Below are 25054 nucleotides of genomic sequence, written 5' to 3'. Positions count from 1 at the left end.
CACACCCCAAACCCATTTGTTTCCCATGTATCATGGGAATCTATATGGGTGGGAATGTTAGTGTGGAGGTCACTAAGGGATTTGTAGTGGGTTGTTATTTAAGATAATACTTTTTTCTTGATGACCTTTGTCCATAATGGACATGAGGCCATACTGGGAGTAAATTTACAATTTTCCATCTAGTTGTCAAGGTTTGATTTGAATAGGATCAGGAATGAATTCTACCTAATGTGGATGGGGAGACTATACAACAGCACGGCGATACTTTGGGGCACATAAGAAGCATAGCTAGGGAGGGAAGGGAGGGACAATTGCCTCTTGTGCAAAGTGTTGGCAGGGTATGAATGGCCATTAGCTTGTGGAGGGGGAGGCATGGGTGTAACTGTAATAACCTGATTGCTACAATGTAGTGATCAGTTATTACAGTGAACTTTTTTTTTGCTCTTCAGTGGAAGAGCTAGCTGTGGGGGGGGGGGGGTGTAACTGTCACAATCTGATCACTAGAATGTAGTTTGCAATATCATTAAAGAGCAGCGATTGAGCCAGCTAGGCCTCTGATCACATATTTGTTCTCCAGCATGTAAAGTTCAGATTCATGAATCTAGTGCTTCTGGTGCTGTTTGTTTTGTGTATATGCAACAGATCCAGCAAGGTTTGGTCTGAGGAAGCCCTGCAAGCCAGGCAATGATCCCCTCTGAGCAGCCTATAGGAGACTAAATACAGAGACAAAGCCTTTAGATAATCAGTATCGGCAGAATATTCATGCCCTGAATTCTCCTTGTGAGAAACTTTTATGAGCATTCTAGCAGTTGCAAGTGTCTGGCAAGATACATGCCAAATGGGGCATTGTATTTAATGACAGTTCAGATGAGGGCTGAGCAGAGTGGTACTATAACATCCTTGGAGCTGGGTACCATCCCTTAAGTATAATTTGGGCAGCATAGAATGATTTTCCTACTGTCTCAGCTAAGTGTTGTTCAAAGGCCAGATTACTGTCTACATATGTTCACAGATCCCTTACTATTGAGTTGACTCTTAGGGGTGTTTTATCAATGGAGTTAACTATGGCATTATAATCCATGTTTGGCATTAAGTTTTAGGCCATGGTTTTGGCACCAGCCATTTGTCTTGTTAAACCCTCTTGAAGATGTTGCTGTATTGAGTGGAATTTATACATTCATCTGTGAACTTGCTGAGGTAGAGACCTTCAACATTATGCTTGACTTCCAAGAAATCGATACCAAATGGGAATATGCCCAGCGTAGAACCCTGAGGTACCCTGCTGGTGACTGTTCTCATGGTGAAGGTTGCCTCTTTATCCTTACTTCTTGGGTCTTGACTATGTGCCAGCTGCAATCTAGAGTGTTTTGTAAGGATTTAGGTCTTGCTCAGAGAGGGTGTCAACAATGCCTGAGTGGGGTATTGTATTGAATGCCTTGGCCAGGATAAGATATGCAGCATGCGCTGTTTTACCCTCATATCTTGCCTTGGTGACCCTCTCAAAATAATCTGCAACTTTAAGTAGACATGACCTTCCCTTAACAAATCCAAATTGGGATGGGTCCAGTGTCAGTAGGTTGCCAATGTACTTTGTTATCATTTCTATGAAAATTTGTTCCATTGCTTTGTATATTAAGCTTGTTAGACTGATGGGTCCATAGTTCCCTGAGTCAATTGATGGTCTTACTTTGTGGAGTGGAATCACTGTTGCAGTCGTCCATTCACTTGGAATGTAGCTTGTTTCAAGGCTGTAGTTGAAGAGTGTCTCAAGTTGTCCTGATAGGTCATGTTTTAGGTTGTTCAGGAGGCAACCAATGACACTGGTGGTGATTAGCGAGTGCTGTCAGTTTAAGGTCCCTGCTAATAGTTGAGGGAAGTATGTTGGAGGGGATTTCACTTGGTGCAGCAGGGGAGGGTAATGAAGTTTGAGCTGAATTTATCAGCCAATAGATTTGCTATGTTCACCTTGATCACTGAAGGTGGAACCATCCATCACCACTTCAGTAGACTGCTGTGTATTACCTTTAAGGCTCCAAACATAGCTGAAGAAGTCCAAATGATTGTACTTAGCCTGTGAGGCTATCCTGACCTTATAGTTGACATTGATGGACTTAATTAGACCTCTTAGTTTATTGTTTAATTGTATGAGAGATCACTTGTCTTTAAGGAAGCTGTTCTTCCTGATTTTGACCATGGGAAGGTTAGCATTTATTTGTATACTAAGCCTCCAGTGTGGGTTTGGTATAATGGTTAAGGTATTCATCTCATAAGTACATGGTATAGAGTTTGATTCTTGGCTGAGGTTATTGGCTAGGCTTAAAATGCCCATTCAGGGCAGTTAGCCTAGTATTTAGGGTTGCCACCTTTTGGAGTGGGAGGATAGCATAACGGTTAAGGTGTTTACCTTAAAGATACAAGGTACAGGGTTTGATTTTCACATGGGGTAACTGGCTAGGCTTCAAGTGGCCCAAAAGGGCAGTTAGCCTAGTACTAATCTATGAACCTATGAACCTTTCAAAGAATTGATTTATGCTTCCTGACTGCAAATCAAACACAAAACTTATCAGTTGCACTGAACGATCTAACATTTTAAGGGAACAAGGCAGTATGAGCCTTGTTGATCATATACATGGATTTTTAACAGAACCAGGAACCTATGCAAACAGTTCTTGAATTACCTCTTCCAGCTATTAGTTAGGTTGAAGTTCCTCAACTGTTCTCCTATTAGATTGTCAATTCTTATTCTGCCCTCTGGGGACAACTTGATCTGCATTGTGTTGCTGGAAAAAAAATCTTTATGATTCACCATTTTTTGTTTTGTACTATAGCAATCCACTATTGTGGATGATATTTTCTTAAATGCTGGAAAAATTACTGTATAACAAATTATATAATTTTCATGGACTTGATATCATTTTGTATATTGCACAGAGAAGATTATAATGCAGCAAGCTCTTTGTCAAACCATCACCAATTAATTCTGTTACATTACTAGCAGATAAACAGAAGTCCCTTTGACTGGACCTACTATTTTGGCATACTGGTTTTTATCAGTTATACATTTTTGAGTCTACCAGCATAAATTCTTTCCTACAGACTTTCCATTGCTCATGTTCAGAGTACATTGAAATTAAATGTGCCTTTCTGTAGTTCAGAGAACAAACCCAAATGGTTGGAAGAACAATGTATCAGTGTAAAACAGTTAACTGTAAAACAACAGACCCAACTAGAATGGCTATGGAGTGAGCAACATGTCTTAAGGCCATGTCTTCAGACATGCATTCTCTTTCGTTCACACATTAGCCCTATTTAAAGGAGCACAGATCAAGGTACTTAATTCATTTCTTTATTTGATGTTTGTTAACCAGGAAAGTGAACAGGTCAAAGGACAATTTTTAGACATGACATGGGCCAAGCAAGAAGCAACAAAGTGCAAACAAAGTGCATACAAGTTTACAATATGATGCTGACACATTACAAAATAATGGAAATAATGTGAACATTATACAGATGAAGCATTTTACAAACTTGTACATATAATACTATGCAAGCTGAGTAATTTACAAATGATATAAAGTATATACAATAAGCCAGAAATAGAAGGAGGATTGAGACAAATGCTAGTGTAGAAAACAACAGCATGTACCTGTCAGTAAAAGGGTAAATTGTCTCAGTAGGTTTAATTTACTATGAGAAGTCTGTCTTATTTGTATGCTATTTGTCTGGTATTGAGAGAAGGGAATGTATAGGAAAAAAATTATGCTATAAAGTGCAGAGGGAAGTACAGCATGAAAGGATAATACTCACCGACTATAGTGAAAATAAAAAATGAAAATGGGTCCACACAGAGTAGAACAAAGAGGCACATTAAGGCCTTAGTCTAACATTTCTCTCAGTATATGTTTAGAGAGTGGAACTCGAGAGGTAAGTTATTTCCAAGTTCAAAAAAAGTAAGCAATGATCAGAGTTTAGTGTTAGAGTACATGGAAGAGCTCTCTGATCATGTAGCCCAGGCTGGTATGACCCTGACCCTGAATAGCATCCTGCCCTCACCAAGGATGATATCTCAGTATAAAGAAAAAATTATCAATTTCAACAATTGGCTAAGCTTATGGTGTCATTCAAAGGGGATCCAGTATCTGTCAGCCTGGGACAACATGCTCGACATGCATCGATGCTTCGTAAGAGACGGTTTACACCTGTCACCCCTAGGCTTTCGTATACTGGCCAAGGCTCTTGCTGCCCCCATAGTGCCTTTTTTAGGCAAGGCTCAAAAGTCAGACCCACCTCCATAAACAGCACAATTAACAAAAAACTGAGGGTTATGCTACTCAACACCAGGAGTTTAAATCTCAAAATGCACACGCTCGAAGCACTCCTCAGTATGGAGAACGTCAGCATCTGTGCAGTAACTGAAACCTGGTTCAAGAGTCCAGAGAGCACCCCAGCACTACCGGGCTACAACTTATACCACATATTTCGGCCACAGAACACGGACCGAAACACAAAAAGAAGGGGTGTATCCATATTCATCAAGGATACCTACACCTCCAGGTTAGTGGCGCAACATGATACCTCTGAGATCATCCATGTGCAACTAACATCGGGCAGATCTGCAATGCAAATTGTGGTCTGATACAGATCACCCTCCATGACCCAAGATCACCACTCCAACTTTCTGGAGACACTGGAAAACATGAAGGTCCTACCAAACATCCTGATATTGGGCTATTTCAATTACCTTACCATTCACTGAGAAAACTACTTGAGTACAAATTCCCAGGCCCAGCGCTTCCTGGAATTTATCAACTCAAATGCCCTGGATCAGCTGGTAAACTCCCCTACCAAAGGTGAAAACATATTGGACCTGGTCATCACCAACATGGGCGACAGGTGTTCCACACCGGAGGTCAACCCGTCACTGGTTAGATCAGACAATAAACTAATCACTCTGGATGTCCACACTGCACCACCACCCCCAATTAAGGAAACCACAATAAAAAAACTTTTCTAAAGCAAACTTCACCTTACTTAAGCAGAGGTGGTAAGTTTCACAGCCCCAACGCTAAAGGATAACACTGCCAAAGATGCAGAAACTTTTACAAATGCACTCTATGAGCACCTACAATGATGCATGAATGGTGCCATCCCTAGCAAAACCAAGACTCACTCCTCTAAGAGAAGGAAACCAGTTTGGTGGACCCCTGCAATAAACAGGCTATACAATAGAAGGAGGAAACTAGTTCAGAAAAAAAGCAAATCCCAAGAAGGAAAGACATCCCTGATCAGTATCAGTAAGAAACTGAGGTCCCTCATGAAATCATCCAAGGCTAACTTCAAAAGAAAAATAGCCAAGTATTCAAAAGATAACCACAAAGCCTTCTTTAGCTATGTTAAGAATCTAAGTGGCAACTCGCAGATATGCACAGAACTAGTGCAAAATAGCACAAAATATACTGAACCTACTGATATTGCCAACATCCTGGCAGATAGATTCAGTGCAAACTTCACCCCTCTCTCACCTCCAAAAGGGCCCACAACAATACCGAAAAAGTGTAGTGTCCCAAAAATCACAGACGCACAGGTGAAACCAGCCCTTTCAAAAGCCAAAAACACAGCATCAGTGGGACCAGATTGTGTGTGCCTTACACGAACTACAGAATTAACTAACCCCCCATTTAAACACGCTGTTCAACCTCAGCCTCTCCACAGGCTACGTGCCAATAGAATGGCACACAGCAATGGTTATTCCTCTCCACAAAGGAGGAGCCACAACTGACCCTGGTAACTATTGCCCCATAAGCCTAACTAGCCTGGTCTGCAAGGCTATGGAGCACATCATCATGGAACTCATTAACAAAGACATTGGAAACCTCCAAACACTTAACCCGACCCAGTTCAGCTTTGTTAAGGGCAGATCATTCGGGCAGATCATGCCTACTAAACCTGGTTGACTTCTTTGAGACAGTCACCAAGGCCATAGATGAGGGAATGGTGGTTCACACAGCCTACCTTGACCTCGCCACGGCTTTTACCACCATTCCTCACTCGGGTATTACAGAAAAACTCACCAGCCTGAACATAAACCCCTACATCACGAGATGGGTTGCCAACTGGCTTACAGACAGAACTCACACGGTAAGAATAGCAGGCTCCAGGTCTGACTCTAAACCAGTTGCAAGTGGTGTCCCACAAGGCTCGGTCCTGGGACCCCTATTGTTCAGCATATACTTCTTAGAAGTACAGGCAAACACAGGAGGACTATGGCTAACCAAGTTCGCCGATGACTACAAACTGGGAGCCATAACTGACTCTCCGGCTGACACGGACATCCTCCAAAAGGGCCTTACTGAGATGGACACCTGGTGTCAAAGTCATGGCCTCAAGCTAAATGCCAAAAAATGCACAGTCATCCCGTTTGGGGAAAACAAAATACCCATGAATTATCACATAGGTGGCAGCCCCCTTAATACAGAAGAGGTAATATGAGATCTGGGGACCCAGGTAGATAGTAATCTCTCCTTTGACAATCATATTGCCAAAGTAGTTAGGAAATCCTTCTATGTGGCCCATCTAATTACTAAAGAGTTTGCATCTAGAAATAAAGAGGTTATAGTGCCCCTCTACTCATTAGACTCATCATAGAGTACAATGCCCCATTTGGGATGTACCTCACAAGACACTTCCAACAGCTGGAAAGACCACAAAAGTACCTCATCAAGAGGATTACTGGTCTCAAACATATGTCCTATGCAGCCCGACTGAAAAAATCTGGCTGCACTTAGTGGCATATCGCTTACTCAGAGATGATCTCTGCCTGACTTACAAAGCCATGTCCAACTCAGAATTGATGGACATGCTCCACCTAAAGAAATCCAAGTCACTGCAAGTCATGCACTCTAGTGAGCTAAACCTCACCACAACAATAAATAGAACATGCTGGAGGGATAGATTCTTGTCACAGAGACTCCCCATGCTTTGGAACAAAATTCCAAATTACATCAGGCAGAGCCCCTCACTAACACTCTTCAATAGAATCCTTGACGAGTGGATGGGTAACAGAAAATACACCACTGGGATCACTTCATTGGTTCTGCTTGATAGAGGATCAGTTAATTAATCAATGGGGCAGTGAAAGCTGACCCAATCTGGCTAGGCTTATAAATGTCCTCAGGCAGATAGCCTAGTACCTACTTATGAACCTATGTTGCTATCATCAAACAAGCCAGGGACCCTTTTAGGGTTGGCTCTTAATTGCAAATATAAATCCATGTGTACTAAGCTGGTCAAAACTAAACTGGATCTGTCCAAGATACAGTGGTGTGGTCCCTTTACTCCCATCTATTAGCTCACTTTCACTTTGACCTAGACACATTTCACTGTAAGTCATTTTCCATCCAGGAGATGTGGGGATCTTACAAAACTGTGAGTTAGGGAGATATGCACTCATCACTGTGGGGGATTGGTATCACTGCACCAAAACCACAATTCACACACTACCCCCTTTTCTTTGCATCACTTATTTTATTGTATACATTTTGGTTAATTTATTTAAAATCTGGTTGTTGATTAATACAGTCTTAGTAAGAATACAAGTAATTAATCTAATATACACAGTTTTGTTATTTCTGTCTAATAAAGTGTTTCATCCTTTGGATAAATATGTGCACACAGTTGCAGTTCTTTTTGTTGACAATAATTTGTACAAGAGAAATGTCATGTTTGACTAAAGGGTTTTTTGTGTGACTGTTTATTTGGAAGACTTCTGGGTCGATCAATAAAGGTAAGTGGCGAGGCTGGGAGTTTTTGTGCAAGTGTGTTTTAAGGTTATGTAAAGTGATAAATGTAGTGTGCATGTGTGTGTGAGTGTGTGTCTGTGCATGGTGACTGAGTTATTTTGTGTAGTGTTAGAGGTATGGAACCTGCTTTTGTAAGGTAAGGTGATGAATAGGGTAAGGGTTAGCATTAACACACATCACTTTGATGGAGCAGGAGGATAATGCATGCTAAACCTAATGCTGTCTTGTTCCTAAGCCTAGCTGTGCAGCTTACCTTACAAAAGCCCTTTTTATAACACTAACACTACTACTACTTAAACAAATCTGAGCGGAATGTGTGTTAGAATCATGCATAGCACAATGGAAAAAGAAGTTTGCTTTATTTTTCTATGTACTGAGTTTTGATCTTTAGTGTTTTCAATATTATGAGCTGTTGACATGTTACAGTTGGTGTTTTTTTGTGTAGATCATTTAACATGTCAACTATTCATGAGATAATTGTGCGCGGCGCACACACACACACACACACACACACACACACACACACACACACACACACGCACACACACACACAGACACACACAAACATATGTGTATGTGTGTTTATTATTTGTTTACAAATGCTAACAGACCAGAGCAATGAAATTAACAACGGCATAACAGAGGGGAATAGCAAACTACTGAGGTGTCTGCATATATAGTACCTACTTCTAGGTCTATATACTGTATATACGACCTGTACATAGATCTATGTGTTGTATATACCAGTTTCACCTAAATATGTGTGTTGCATATACTTCTTGTACCTGTCATTAGTGTTTTGCATGTATAACATAACCCAACCTATGTATCACATATGCGGCCTACAGATATAATTTATATGTCGCATGGGCTATGTGCATGTAGAGCTATGTGTCATGAATACTATCTGCTCCTGTATCAATGTGCTGTACATGCTACCTACATTTATTTGTTGTATATACTACCTATAATGTACTGCATCTATTACCTACACCTAGATCTACGTGTGGTATGTACTACCTGCACCTAGATCTATGTGTTGTATTTACACTACCCTCATCTAGATCTATGTGTTTTAATTCTTCTGCAGCATGATGAACGTGCCATCAGGGTACATATCCATACTGACTTTTAAAGATCCATTCTCTTCATAATTGATAACACTACTTAAGATCAGCGTGGATACTCACTAGCCATTCAGTATGTAAAATGAGAAGAAAAGTGTCATTCTGGGAAATGTATGCAGAAAATTTTGCATCTTGGCAAACAGTGTAATTTGTTATAACAACCCTAAACTTGTCCTGAGCATAGCAGAAGGAAACATAAAATATGTGACTACTTTATGATAACACGGATGCAAAAGTAAAAGCCTTATCAGTCAAAAATGTGGTTTAGTAATTAGCAGTCTAAGCAGAGAACAAAAACGGATGGCAAAATTAGCTAGCGTATATATTTTAAGAACATTATAATTAATGTGTAGTAGTCCTGCTGTCTTAAGTTTTCTCTAATTGTCTCCTGATAGGGTTCCAAAGATGGATTTCCTTAACAATGTGTTATGATGTTTAGCAATGTAGAAGGCTAATTGCAGGACCAATCACTTTGGCATTGTTTTTCACGCAATATATTTGCCAAATGCCAGGTTATACAAAAATGTGCACATTTATACACATTCACACAAAATATATGCACATCGATAGATAAGTACATACATACATTAACATCTAGTTAAAATGAGAGTAGAGACATGATGTTCAGCTGGACACTCTTCATAGAAAAACAAACACATGATCATTTTGAAGCAGCCTTACTGTAAGCTGGCAAGTCCTGAACTGCCATGTGGAAGCTTCATACTTTGCAACAGATGCTGCTTCAGTGAGGGATGCTAGAGCAGCTTGGGAGCACTGAACCACTGGAACAGAAATTGGAATTATCAGAGTGCCACTCTGGGGAAGCCAGATAAAGACATGCAGCAGTAATGTTGCCAAAAATGAACTGTAGTGTGACTAGTACATGAAAAATATGAGATGAACTGAAAAGGAAACAAAACTGAATTGTTGCATATGTGTTATGTGTGAATACAGTGCCTGAATTTGTAAGCGATTTAATGAAGCTGTGTGTGTGTGTGTGTGTGTGTGTGTGTGTGTGCGCACGCACACGCGAGTGTGTGCATGTGTATGTGCATGTGCATGTGCATGTGCATGTGTGTGTGTGTGTGTGTGTGTGTGTGTGTGTGTGTGTGTGTGTGTGTGTGTGTTTGTGTGTAGACAGTGGACTACAGATTTTTAAAGAAAAAAAGGAGGTATATAGCAGTATGTTTCATGGTGCTAGTTTGCAATGCATGATTATATGTTATACTTATCTTTATAAAAGGGAGGAGGGAAAAACAAACATATTACATTAGTATCAGTACTGATAAAAGCAAGAATAGATAAAGATTACTGAGATCAGAGATGCCACCAGGATTTCTGAAAATGTACTCCAACTTCCAGAAGGCAGATCCTGTCCCATATACTGCATATTTATTGGATGCATACCTTTCTGGTACTTTAAATATACTTATTGAAGTGACAAGCTTAACAAAAAATGTCAGAGACAAATATTCTTAAAAAAAAGAAGCAGTTTAAGAAAATGTTAACATGGTACCATAAAAGTTTTCTATTAAAATTTAAATTTTACCCTATTTCATTGCACTAAATAAATGAATGATTTAGAAAAAAAAAAAAAAAAACGCTCACCATGGATTAATTGAATTGTGAGTGACTATGTTCATAGGTTTATAGCTTCATAAGAGATTACAAGGCTAACTGCTTAAGAGCCATTATTACCCAGAGTTGCCAGATTTTATATATCTAAGGGTTAGAGGATGGCTTGGGTTTGTGCCTATATCTCTGGGTATTTTACAGACTGCTCCTCTCTGTAAGGGACATAGACACCGCCCTTGGAGTGGATTTATGATTTCACATCCATTGATCCAAATTGCATTTGAAGAGGGGCAGAGAAGGACTCTGTTTCACATAAATAGGTCGCCTGTTCCTGAGAAGGGGTAATTTCTGAGACAAATATCTGCCCCACCACATGTTTTGTTCAAATCACAGCCAGGTTTAGATCCTTGGATTGGGAAATCCTCATGCTGTATGTTTTGTGAATGCATAACAGTTTCATTAGGACCAGATTTGAGAATGCCTTGTAGGTTAGGCATAGATCATCTCTTAATAGTAGGTAAGAGACAAACTAAAGGGATACCACTTTAAAGCGATACACATACAACAGGATGTTTACATCCTGTATTTTTATTTTGTAAGCCTCTCCAGTTGTTGCAGGCATCTGGTCAGTTGCATGCCAAATGGTGCATTGCACTCAATTATTGGTCTGATGAGGGGTGAGTATAGTGGGGCTATAACCTCCTTGAATCCGGAAACCATGCCATTACTTATAAGCTGTGCCACATAGAAGGACATCATCACCACCATAGACACATGGTGGTCAAATGTCAGGTTACCATCTATCTGGTTTCCTAAATTTCTCACCATTGTTTCACTCTTAGTGGTGTGCTATTGATGGTATAACTGGTACACCACTAGTAAATGACATCTTGCTAGATTTGGATTCATACAGTCTAACATGTGTCCTGTCTATGAGGCAATTGGCTATCCATCTGGTGATGTAGGGATTTATGCCTAATTTTGTGAGTGGAAAATTGTGCCAAATGCCTTTTTCAGATCAAGCTAGGCAGTATGCAATGTTTTAACCTTATCCAGGGTTGTGGTGACTTTATCAAAAAAATCCACCAGATTGAGCAGGCATGACCTGCCTTGATGAAGCTGATCTGGATTGGGTTCAATGTTTGGAGATTTCCTATGGCACTGTTTATCAGATCCATGATTATTATTTTCATGGCCTTGCATATGAGACTAGTCAGACTTATGCGTCTGTAATTTCCTGGGTCTGTTGATGGTCCCCCTTTATGTATAAGGATGACCATTGCTGTCCTCCATTCCACAGGCACAACACTTGTCTGGAGGCTATGGTTAAAGATAGATCCTACTTGGCCTGACAGGTCATGTTTCAAGCTATTAAAGAGGCATTCTGGATTTGTTGGGACCCATCAAAGCTGCATATTTCACTTTAGAAAGTGTAGTGATGATGTGTTCTTTTGTGATAAATTGTACAGTAATGGTGGAGGGTTTTTCACAGGGTTAACTGGAGGTGATGTGTGGGAGAAATTCAAGCTGAATTTATTGGCCAGCAGATTTGCTATATTTTCTGTCTGGGTATAAATGGGGCCATCTGCAATGAACTCTGCACATTGTTGGATCTTGCTCTTAAGATTGCGGACATAACTGAAAAATGTTACATGGTTATCCTTTGCTTGGGAGTATATTTTTGTCTCAAAGTTGCTTTTGAAAAGTTGACTAGTCTACCAACTTTCTTCTTTAAGCTAATGAGAGTGTTTTTACCCTGTTGGCATGCCCTGTCCTACTTCTGGACGAGATTTTCTTTCTTTTGTTGTACAACCTAATTTATACCTGGGCCACCAGGATGGCCTGTTTTTGCAGTTTGCTCTAGGTTTATTTTGGTCTGGCACTGCTGTTTCTATGTAGCTTTTTATATGTTTGCATAGTACTTTTGTGTACACCTCCACATAGGCCTCTGTATTTTATGGATTTAGTAGGAGCTTGAAAATTAGCTATGCTGTCCCTTAATAGGAGGTAATTAGCCTTAGAAATTATCTTAAAGGTTCAAGGGTTAAATGGGGGATCTAGCTTTATATTTATTTCAAAGGAGACCCCTTTGTTATCCAATATAGCCAGTGAGGACATCATAGTTGGGCAGGGCAACACTCCCTCTTATTTGTGCGTGCCAGGTCTAGGATATTTATACCCCTAGTGAGAGTGTAGATCTGCTGTTCCAGGGCATTTGCACTGACAAAGTCTAGAAATCTTTGAGCCTGTATGTTACTGGTCATATAAGCTTTCCAGTTAATCAGATGGTACTGGAAATCATGTATAAGTATGGTGTTTGGCTAAGCAGTAAAAGATTCTAGTACATTCAGGTATGAGGTATGGTTTTCCTAGGTCATGGTGGGGGAACTTTAGCTAAAAGAATATGGTAATGGATTGTTCCCATGGTTAGTTGGATGTGGAGTAGCTCAAGCATGTCATACTGTTTGACCAGCCTTGAGGTGTGTTTATCCTTTATGTAAATTGATATACCTCCACCTTTTGTCCTTTCAAGTGCAGTGGATGGTCTGAATGTATGGAAGGCAGTATAACCTTGCATTGCAAGTGTGCTTTCCGCACCTTTAAACTATGTTTCAGTAAGTGCACAGGTGTCAGCATTTTCCAGGGTGATGAGTGCATTCTGGCAATGTAGGTTTTTGTCAAGGCTTCTAGTATTCACCAGTAATACGTTTAGCTTATTATGAGCAGATCTTGCTATGTTGGAAGGTTCCATTTGGCAATGTCTGAAAAAAGCACTATAGGGGCAGATAATGGTATGACCAATATCCGGATAATCCTAGTAGTGACAGGTACAGACCACTCCTGGCAAAGCAGTGTGGCCTGTCAATAATGTTTTTTCCAGGCTGACAAATATTGGACCCCCTTGGAGTGACACCAGTAGCTAAGCCATTTAGTAAAGTAAATCATTCTCTGATGGTACTGTGGCATCATCCTTAGAGGAGGTAGAATGCTACTCAATGCTAGGCTCACACCAACCTCTCTTCATATAGACCAGGGTGGCATGCTTTTTGTCATTTATGCATACATGGACTATGACTGAATCATACTGGTACTTGTGGTTTTTGTGACCTCAGTGCTTATGTAATCTGATGAATCATAGCCCCTAACAGGCAATTAACTGTGACCGTTTCCTTATTCAGCTTGATGAGACAGACATCATTATTTCTCACAATGAAGTCTGTAATGAACAAAATATTGGGTTGTGTGGTGTTACGCCTCATGGGTTCAGTAGTTCAGACACTATGTGGAATAGTTTTGTGTTGTGGTGGGAGTTGTCATGTTTGTGTGCATGCAGAGTTGATGATGACAGTGTCTAGGAGTTCTTTGAGGTTTGGATAAGTTACATGTGAGCAACCTCTACAGATGTGGGTCTATGTGTCTTGTCCTTATTTAGTGCAGTGAGTGTTATGTATGTGTCACTTAACAGCCTTTTTGTCATTTTGTGTATCTGTACAATACAGTCTTGCCTTCAGTGATATTGTGTAGGTACAACTCTTACTGTATTCATCTATTTCAGAATTAAGTGGTTGTCACTACACATGAGGCAGTTGCTACATTATATCAGGATGCCCAAGATCACCAAACTGGCTGCAGAGATAGCAGAAAAGTACATATCCATGGCCACCATCAGTCACTAATATGTGTTTTTGAATGGAATAGCATGGGAACGTGTTTGCATCTATAAGAGGTTTGGCTGTTTTTGGTAGTGTAATCCGATGTGGCAGTGCTGGTCAGCATGCAAAGCAGTTGCTGCTTGAGCAGTGCGGGACTGTGGGAAATTTCAGAGATGGTTCTTTTTGGGAAAAATGCAGCTTCTAGGCACTTGCAGCTATACAGGACACCAATAACCACTGCTGCACATGAAAAAATCTGCTTTTAAACCAGGTTTGCCCTCACAGCAATCAAATAAGCAGATAATAAGTTTTCCTCCAGTAATTCCCAGCTGATATAGGTAAAGTCAGCCCCCTTCTGCCACAAGAGTACAGATGTTTAACCATCTTAATGTAAAATGGACTGGTTTGGAGCTCAGGTGTTAGGAAACCACAAAACAGATGCCTAAAAGCACTGACAACAACAGATAAATTGTGCTTAGAGCACTACCATTGCAGAACAGCAGTTCTTACAACAATGGAAGAAAGCAATTTAAAACTTTAAGCAAGTGCAGGAAAAAAATAGTACAGGAATCTTCAATGATGCAGTGAAAACAGATAGTAAACATCAGACTAATACTTAAAATATTTTTCCTTGTCAATGATGGCTTCAGATGCAAGCAGAGGTCCACAATCTCTCTGGTGCTATCACCAAATGCTGAGCAGCTCTTATTGGAGCTCTTGACTATGGTATATTAGGTCATGCCACTGATATTTATAATGATTGGATTTATGTATTTTATGGATATTTCAAGGCCACTGAATTAAGACCATTCACACCTTGACTGTATCCTTGGTCATACCATACATCTTTTTGACAATGACGGTCATACCCTTCAATCTCATAGTAAATTTATGGCTATCCATCCAGTTATCTAGGTTATGTTTATAGGATGATCGTGATTTACATTGCTTAATATCCAGGTGAAGCTTATTCCAGAGGTTTGAGACATGTTGAGTTGTAAACCTGTTCTTTTACTGTTTTATATATCTGTTGGTGAAGATTTAATATCACACATTCTGATATTGGTGGAGATATTGAACTTTTAGATATACAACAGGTCCAGGACAAGTCTGTCTCCAATGGTATTGCAAGTGAAACAGAGTTGACCCCCATAATACACTGATAAAGGGATAGAGCTTCCAACTTCTCTTGGTAACTCAGCAACTTTAGGCTTGTAATCTCTTTAATTAGGAACTTTTGGGGTCTTTCTAATTGGGTGATATTTTTGCTGAACTAAATCCCAAAAGTGGCATTGCAAATGATAATTTGTTTTATCAATGATGATTATAAGAAATTCAGCACATCTTTAAACCTTGATGATATTCCTTTGGAAATTAGTTATGCTAAATAAAATTATTTTCTCACAAGCATTATCACATCATGATGAAAAGACTGGTAGTTAAAAAACACTAATTCCTATGCTCCTGACAGGCAGCCATGATTGTAAGATTCAGGTCAAGAATGCTGTGCCCTCTATTAAGTTTATTTATTAAGTGCTGAAGAATGTCTATGATTATTAAGTCTAGGAATTTCGGAGGCATAACCTACAATCAAGGTATGCAGCTCACAGTTTATTGAAGGGTAGTTAAAACCACCCAAAATAATAACGTTTTTGCTGATAGGGAGATCACATAAAACTTTGTGGAAATGTGTGCATACATCAGAGGTCAAAGAATGTGCTCTTTAAAAAGCTATTACTTGATAATTACTCCTAAAAAGAGTGTTGTGTAGTTCAATGAGTTCTGTTTACTAGTCCCTAGGCATCTGCCTGCAGGTATGTTCATTGACAAATATGTAGACCATCACTGTTGCCATTGGGTCTAAAATCATGAAAAGTGCAACCCCTCCCTGAAACGATAAGCAAATGTACTGGTCTGAAGAAGTGCTAAGAATCCCTTTGGCTAAAGTCCTCTTCATGAAGAGGTACTTTTTCTTTCTCCTGCAGCAACAGCATACATTGCAGATCAATGCCTTATCAGTGACAGAGATGGCACCTAATCCAGTCTACAATGCATGCCTGAACCACTGTTGCTGAGCTCTGTAAATAAACAGGCCAGCACTGACATGCATATCGGTACATCACATGAGCGCTCCACTGACATCCCACTGTCTGTCTAGATAGGCATGTGTTTGATTAATAATTTAGACTGCAATGGTTACAGCTACTAACTGAAAAATTGCCTACAAAGAACAGGCGTGGGCATTTTAAGTACTACAGCTTCTGTGTCAAATATGAAAGAGATGAAAGTGGCTACAAAAAGGAAGATGCTATTCACACACTGGAACATGGTTGTGAAGTAATACCGGGTTCTGTCTGTTCTGATTCTCAGAGAAAGATTTTCTTCTGACATTTTTTTAACTCACATTTTCAGTCATTAACCTGCAGAGATAGATCTCAGTCATCTCACCAAATGTCCAGCTTAATGCCAGTATTCCCAGTAGGCAACAAAGTCATATTTACTTTACTGCTAATAGTAAGTACACACTAGGTGTCCTGCAGTGGGAAACTTAGCACTTCACATCAGTATCACATTTCAAATCACTCACTTTTCAACAATGGATTTCAAATAGCGTTTTTCCCATTATAGTTTCATAGGTCCTTACTAATGATATAGCCAAGAAATCGATTAAGAGACTCATCTACATCACCCAATACTAGAGGGAGACTAAGAATATCTCCCATTAAGTAGATTTTTCCCCACATATCCCAAATAAAAAAATGTATTCACCCATCCAGTCATCCAGACTGATTACAAAGGCTGCAAGGGGAGTACCCTGCTTGACATGTAATGGCAGTCTGTTCCAGAAATAGGAAATACTTTGCATTTGGTATGTGTTATGTCATCTGCTGCTGTTGATGTTGATGCAGTATAGGTTTAGGTTTCTACAGTAAGTGTTTGCTTTATAACTGGCTGTATTTATATGAAGGAGTTCAAAGAATGCCTGTCCTTCACAGCACAGAAAGTTAAGCAGCTAGATCATTCCTGAGGTATTTATATGACACATAATAGAGGGAGATATATTATTTTATTATACTAGCTAAGTGTACTGTGACCAGAAATCTCTTTGGTGAGAAAATGTTGAGGAGCCTCAAATTACTTTAGGTACTTAGTCAGGTACATGCAAAAGGAAGCATCATATTCAATGATGGGACTAAGAGAAGAAGAATAAAGTTAGACTGCAATATCCTTGGACTTTGAGAAGGTAACACAAGGGATAATCTGTGCTAGGGGGAAGGATTTTCCCTCCATCACGAAAACATGTCTGTCAAAGGTCAGTTTTTTAACAACAAAGGTACTCAAGTTCCTGATGACTGTGCCATATTTATGCTGAATGTTATCTATATTGTAAACAGAAATAGTGCTATATTTAAGAAAATAAATGATGCTGCTCTAGCCTTTGAAGGTAAATCCAGGACTGCCATAATAAGCATTGGATCTAGCCCTGGATGGCAAATCTGAGTATTAGAATGGGCTTTGGTAACTGCCCCCATTTGCAATCATGAACAAACATGATTAGCCATGTCTATTTTATATCAACTTTCATGCCAGAAAGGTATATAATAAAGAGTAAGAGATGCAAAGCAGGGCCCTGTGCGATACCAATAGTGATATGTTCCTGTCTAGAACAAATAAACCCGTGCTGATGTAAAACCTATCAATTAAACAGCTATTTTTTTCTAAGTATGATGTTTAATCCAAGAAGCATCAATTTTACTAATTGGATTTTTTACAGTTTAGAGTATCTCAGACATTCCTGATCTTTCAGATAGGTAAATAAGTTATGTGTCGGATAGGTTGAACAACACTTCCAACAAAACAGCTACCTTTCCCAATCAACTCTGAGCCACCCATAGGCCTTTTTCCCCACAGACAAAATAAGAATCTTATTCTAATGTATATACATATGGTTTTTAGTCTTCATTAATTATTTTTGGGTGCCTAAATGGACAAACACTATTTGCAAGTTAATGAACAGGATCACCGTCAGTCACATTCTCTGAAGGCCCCCAACATATTATTCCTTTGGCTTCATATCTACATGGTTTACTAATTAGTGTAATATTGCATTTACTTTACCTTACAGTTTGGGTACCTTTGAAATTTTCCTGCAATGGGAGGGCTACAGGTTTAGATGTCATCTTTATCATTCCTCTCCTTTTTCACAAAGTCTGTGAAGTCTCTGAAACATTCAAAGGAGATACGCTAGATGGGATACCAATATGTGCAGTTGGTATAGCAGCATGTACCCAACAATTGCTCACATTGAATGTCACTGCATAAGTCTGTAGAATGGCATTAAATGTACTAAATGTAGGATGCCAGGTAGCCACAGTTTGTTCATGCTTAGGTGCTATAGATTTGGATACTGTACTATAAAAAGGCTGAACAGTACTCACAGTCTTCACAGGGATCAAAAAGTGTAACAACAAGAAAAAAGTAACAATGGCAGTCATCAGGGCTGAGATCACACAAGAAGAGTGGACTGGGTGGGTTTGGAGTGGATTCTCACAGACATCCAGGCACAGATGAGGTTTGTGATGAGTAGCTCATTGTTGTTGCTGCTGCTGAACACCGCATACATTTCCTATTTGTTGTAGATTTTCTGTCTGCCCCGTGAGAGGCGCTTGGTCACCTGACTCAAGGGAAATATCTTCCACTGATGGGCCTTCAGTGTTAATCATCAAAATTCTCTTCCATCTCTCAGGTTTTTCGTCTGGTGTGAGAAAAGACTGACCCATCATCTGACAAGGTGTCAGCAGGGGAGTTGAAGGGAATGGGTTGATTTCCTTCAGTTGTGACTGCTTTTCAAACATGAGAAACATAAATCCAGGTGAATACCCCTCGAGTCGAACCACTGTTGTGGTGGTGAGGAGGACCAAGAAAGGAACCTCCCAGTGAGTTTGCAATGAAGTCTTTCTGGAGAAGGATCGACTTTATACCCAGTTCCCTGGTTGGGCATCACGGTCAGCATCTGGATCAGGGTGGAGTTGTGCTGAGGCAACCTGTGAATGGTGGTGCTGCAGAAGAGAAACAAGAGATTTGCAGTATGAGAGCAACACATCATCATAGGTTCATAGGTTCATACTAGGCTATCTGCCCTAGGACATTTACAAGCCTAGCCAGAGTGTGTTTGGCTTTCACCACCCATTTTAAAATGAATTTTGCTATGCCCTTTTTCGAGGTTAGTATACTGTGCATCTGTCTAACAGTGACACAGAAGTGATACCCAGAGTAAATCTATGATCTCCCATTCACCCATCAAGATTCCTCTTGAAGAGAGTCAGTGAAAGACTCTGCCTAACCTGGACTGGGATTTTATTCCAGAGTGAAGGGAGCCTCTGGGTTATGAATCTGTCCCTCCAGCATGTCCTATTTATTTCAGTTTTGAGGTTCAAGTCTCGCGAGCGCATAGCTCAATGGGATTTGGATTTTCTGAGGTGCAGCATGTCCATTAATTCCGGGTTGGACATGGCTTTATACGTCAGGCACAGATCGCCTCTGAGCAGGAGGTATGCCACTGAGTAGAGCTGGAGTTTCTTTAACCGGGCAGCATATGGCATCTGTTTGAGCTATTTGATCCTCTTGGTGAGGTACTTTTGGGGTCTTTCCAGTTGCTGCAGGTGTCTGGTAAGGTACATCCCAAAAGGGGCATTGTACTCAATTATGGGCCTGATGAGGGATGAGTAAAGAGGCACGATGACCTCCCCTGATCTAGATGTGAATCCCTTCATGATTAGGTGGGCTATATAAAATGATTTTCTAACCACTTTGGCCACGTGGTTGTCGAATGAGAGATTGCTATCAACTTGGGTCCCCAGGTCCCTAATTACTTCTTCCGTACTTAATGGATTACCATCTATGTGGTAATTTGTGGGCACTTTGTTTTTGCTGAAGGGGATGACTATACACTTTTTGGCATTTAGCTTGAGGCCATGGCTCTGGCACCAGTTGTCTGTTTCTATGAGGCCCTTTTGTAGGATGCTTGTGTCGGTTGGAGAGTCGATTATGGTGCCCAGTTTGCAGTCATCTGCGAACTTGGTCAGCCACAGTCCTTCCGTGTTGGCCTGTACCTCCGAGAAATATATACCGAACAAGAGAGGTCCCAGGACTGAGCCTTGTGGGATGCCACTTGTAACTGGTTTGGAGTCTGACATGGCTCTATGGCTCTAGCAATTCTAATCATGTGGGTTCTGTCCTTGAGCCAGTTTGCAACCCATCTAGTGACATAGGGGTTTATATTTAAGCTGGTGAGCTTATCTATAATGCCCGAGTGGGGTATTGTATCGAAGGCTTTTGTGAGGTCCAGGTAGGCTGTGTGGACCACCTTCCCCTCGTCAATGGCCTTGGTGACTGTTTCAAAGAAATTGATCAGGTTTAAGAGGCAGGATCTGCGCTTAACAAAGCCGAACTGGGTAGGATCCAATGTGTGTAGGTCCCCAATTTCTTTATTTATGAGGTCCATGATGATCCTGTCCATAGCTTTGCAGACCAAGCTAGTCAGGCTTATTGGGCGATAGTTTCCAGGATCCTTTGAGGCACCACCTTTGTGGAGAGGGACCACTGTTGCTGTACGCCACTCTTTGGGTACATATCCTGTAGTAAGGCTGAGATTGAACAGTAGTTTTATGTTTGGGTTTAGTTCTTCTTGGAGCTCGTGTAGGACGCAGCCCGGGACACTGTCTGGCCCACTGATGCTGTGTTTTTTGCTTTGGAGAGGGCGGCTCTTACCTGAGCATCTGAGATGTCAGGGGGGCAGCACTCTGCTGGGATAGATATTTGCCCTTTTGGTGGGGAAGAGGGTAGAAGTCTGCACTGAACCTGTCAGCTAGGATGTTGGCAATGTCTGTGGGTTCGGTGTATTTTTTGTCATTTTGGACTAATTCTGAGCATATCTGGGAATTTCCACCCAGGTTCCTAACATAACTAAAGAAAGCCTTGTGATTATCCTTAGTGTCCTGTGCAATTTTTCTCTCGAAGCTGGCCTTAAATGATTTTATGAGTGCCCATTGTTTTTTGCTAATACTGATCAGAGATGCCTTCCCTTTTTGGTATTTTGCTCTATCATTTAGTAGCTTCCTCCTTCTATTGTATAGTTTGTTTATGGCTGGGGTCCACCAGACAGGACGGCTGCCTTTGGAGGATTGGGTCTTGGCTTTGTTTGGGATTGCATGATCCATGCATTCCTGAAGGTGTTCATAGAATGCGTTTGTAAAGGATTCTGCAGTCTGGGCTGTATTTTCCACAGGCCCAGGGGCTTTGAAGGATTCCACATCAGATTTGAGGAGTGTGAAATTTGCTTTAGAGAAGTTTTTCACTGTGGTTTTCTGAGCAGGGGCTAGGGTTGGGATGTGAATATCTAGTCAGATTAGTTTATGGTCTGATCTTACCAGTGAGAGATACACTTCTGGTCTGGAGCATAGAGTCACCATGTTGGTGATGATCAGGTCCAGTATGTTTTCCCCTCTTGTGGGAGTGGTAACAAGCTGTTCCATAGCATTTAAGTTTATAAATTCTAGGAACCTTTGGTCTAGGTTGTTGGAGCTAGAGTAATGCTCCCAGTCTATGTTTGGGTAGTTGAAGTCACCCAATATAATGGTGTTTGGAGAGACCTTCATATTTTCCAGTGTTCTCAGGAAGGCCAAGTGGGGTTCCTGGGTTTGGTAGGGTGGTCTGTAGCAGGCTATTAACTGGAAGGCAGTTTTACCCACTGTTAGTTGCACATGGATAGTCTCTGATGCTTCGTGCTGTGCCACCAACCTGGAGGTGTGGGTATCTTTGACGAATATTGATACCCCCCTCCTTTTGTGGTTCGGTCCAAGTTTTGGGGCCGAAAAACATGGTATGAGGTATAACCTGGTAGTGCTGGGGTGCTGTCGGGAGCCTTGAACCAGGTCAGTCAACTGTAATTCTAAACTAGCTACAAGGGGTGTGGCTGGAATTCTCATTGGTCTTCCCATTAAAATTTAATGTAGTGAAAATTTTCTAGGAGCACTAACTACACTTCGAAGTGTAAAGAGCACAAGCCACAAAGCCTCTGGCCATTTCAATCCTATTTCTGCAGTAAATTTAGCAAATTTAATCTTTAAAGTATGATTAACACACTCAATCATACCTGAAGCCTGAGGTCTTGGGGGAAATGAAAATGTAAGTTAATATTTAACAGTTTACAAAGATGCTAAATAACCTGGCTGGTGAAATACAAACATCTGTCAGACTGTATATCTCAAGGAATCTCAAAACGGTGGGTAAGCTCATACACCAACTTTATTGAGACCATAGTGGCATCATTTTTAACACACGGATATGCTTCAACAAAACCAGAAATAATATTTATAATAACTAAAGCATATTTAAAATTCAAATTTGGCGGGAGTTCAATGAAATCCCACTGAACAAAACAAAATGGTCCCCATGGTTTCATAATATGCTGTGTGGGAACATTGACAGATTTAGACACATTAAAAGAAATACATATATTGCAAGTATTTACAAGATGCTGAACGATATCTAAAACATAAGGCGAATATCAATAAGTCAAATGTTGTTTTAGTAATGCATTTTTCCTGGAATGGATGGCAAATGATAAGCCCTTGTCAACTGAGGTAAAAATGGGCTACTAACCTGGTGCCAAAGTGAGTCTGGGAAATGACAACAGCCATTATGAACCCACCTTACCCTTTCAGAGTCTTCAGCTTTATTTTGAAAATGTAACATATTAATCAATGACACAAATATATCTTCAGTTTGAAAAAGCTGAAAAAAGAAAGCCTGAACAGGTTGTGACAAGGCAGCCTGTCTTACCTCTCTGTCTGCAAAAGCATTTCCTGTTGATTCAAAAGAGGAATCAGATTTAAGTGCAGCACATGTTACTACAGCAATTGCACTAGGCAACAGTAAAGCATCTAACAATTCCTGAACAAAAACAGCATTTTTTATAAGTCCACCAGCAAAAGTTAAATATCCACATTCCCGCCACAGGGTTCCAAAGTCATACATGACCCCGTGACAATAGCAGGAATCTCTATAAATGGTAACATATTTGTCCTTAGCTAACTTACAAGCTTCTGTAAGGGCTGTTAGTTCTGCTACATGGGCTGAGACATCATCCCGTAACTGTCCAGTTACTAAAACAGTGTCCATAGCACAAACAGAAAAAGCAGCAGTGAGCTGTCCATCCTCTCTTCGTATACAGGATCTGTCGACGAAAAGAATAAGGTCAGGATTCTGCAATGGTGTATCGTGCAAATCTGTCCTAATAGGAAGCACATTGTTAACAACAAAAACACAATCATGTGGGTCACCCTCATCAGCAGTTGGAATAAGAAAAGCAGGATTTAAAGGTGGTGACCTAATAATTGGGTCTATATTAGAACACTGAACATTCAAAATGTCGAGTGTTCTAATATCGAACCCTATCAATTGAAAATTCAAAACATCAAACATTCAGAACAGCGAATTTTTCCGTGGGAAAAAATCTGCTGTTTCAAAACACATACACACAACACAAGCACACCAAACAAACAGCAATCCACACAAATACACCTAAACTCTTACACCTAACCCTACACTAAACTATACATACACCACTAACTATCCACTTACCTTAACCCAAACACTAACCCTAAGGTCAGTCACTATCGCACAGTCACCTCACCCGCGCCCTAACCCTAACTCACCTAACCCGCCCTAACCCTTACATCCACACGATCGCACACTTACCTGAACCCAACCTGTAACTTTCCACCAGACCACTGAAAATACCAAAGCAACAGAAACGGACAACCGAATTCTTTCCCTAGGAAAAAATTTGGTTTTCTGTTTCTTCGATATTTTCAACGTTCGCTGAAAACGGGTCAATATTAAAACACTCGACATTTTGAATGTTTGGTGTTCTAATATAGACCCTAATAATTTGCAAAGAGGGGGTTATATTGTAGCTCATATTTAGAAAGCCGGGAAGTAGACAAATACTGTGTCTTAGTTTTCAGTAAAAAAGCCTCAACAGAATGCGGCACTGCAACAAAAGTATTATGACCGAAAGTGAGAGATGCTGCCATATCTACTAAGCAGGCAACTGCTGCTACTGCTCTGAGACAAGGGGGAAGGGCGGCTGCTACTGGGTCAAGATTTGTACTATAGTATAGTCTGTAAGAATCATTCCTTCTTTGAGCTAACAATTCCAGTGCTATCTTATTGCATTCACAACAGAAAAGATAGACTTCTTTAGAGTAATCTGGCAATCCTAAGGCTGGTGGGTTTGAAAGAAGATATTTTAGCTGAACAAAGGCTTGTTCATGACTTTGTTGCCAGGGAAGTAGCTCCAGAATCTCTTTTTTAAGCAATTCTAACAACAGTTTTGTTACTTCAGCATAACTGGAAATCCACTGCTGACAATAACCTGCTCTCCCAAGAAACCCTCTGAGTTGTTTTAATGTTATTGGCTGTGGTGCAGTTTGGATAGCAGTTATTCAGAAGGGTAAAATGCGTCATGAATTCTCAGAAATTAAACGCCTTAAATACTGAACCTGAGGTTGCCAAAATTCAAGTTTACATCAATTCACTTTAAATCATAGCTCAGCTAACTTAGTCAATAGGAAAACAGTATCAGTCTGGCAGGCAGATAAAGAGTTTGAAGTTATGAGAAGATCATCTACATATTGTATCAATGTGGACGTAAAAGGTAGTTGCAATTTGTCTAATTGTCGTTTAATTTCCCAGTAAAACAATGTAGGCAATTCGACATATCCCTGAGGCAAGCAAGTCCAAGTTTATTGTTGCCCTCTGTAGGTAAATGCAATTAAATATTGACTATCTTGATGGACTGGAATAGAGAAAAATGCAGAGGAGATATATATAA

Source organism: Protopterus annectens, chromosome 4.part0, assembly GCF_019279795.1.
Source record: "Protopterus annectens isolate FY-2018-M chromosome 4.part0, PAN1.0, whole genome shotgun sequence".
Lineage (NCBI taxonomy): Eukaryota > Metazoa > Chordata > Ceratodontiformes > Protopteridae > Protopterus > Protopterus annectens.
This window is presented reverse-complemented; position numbering follows the sequence as displayed.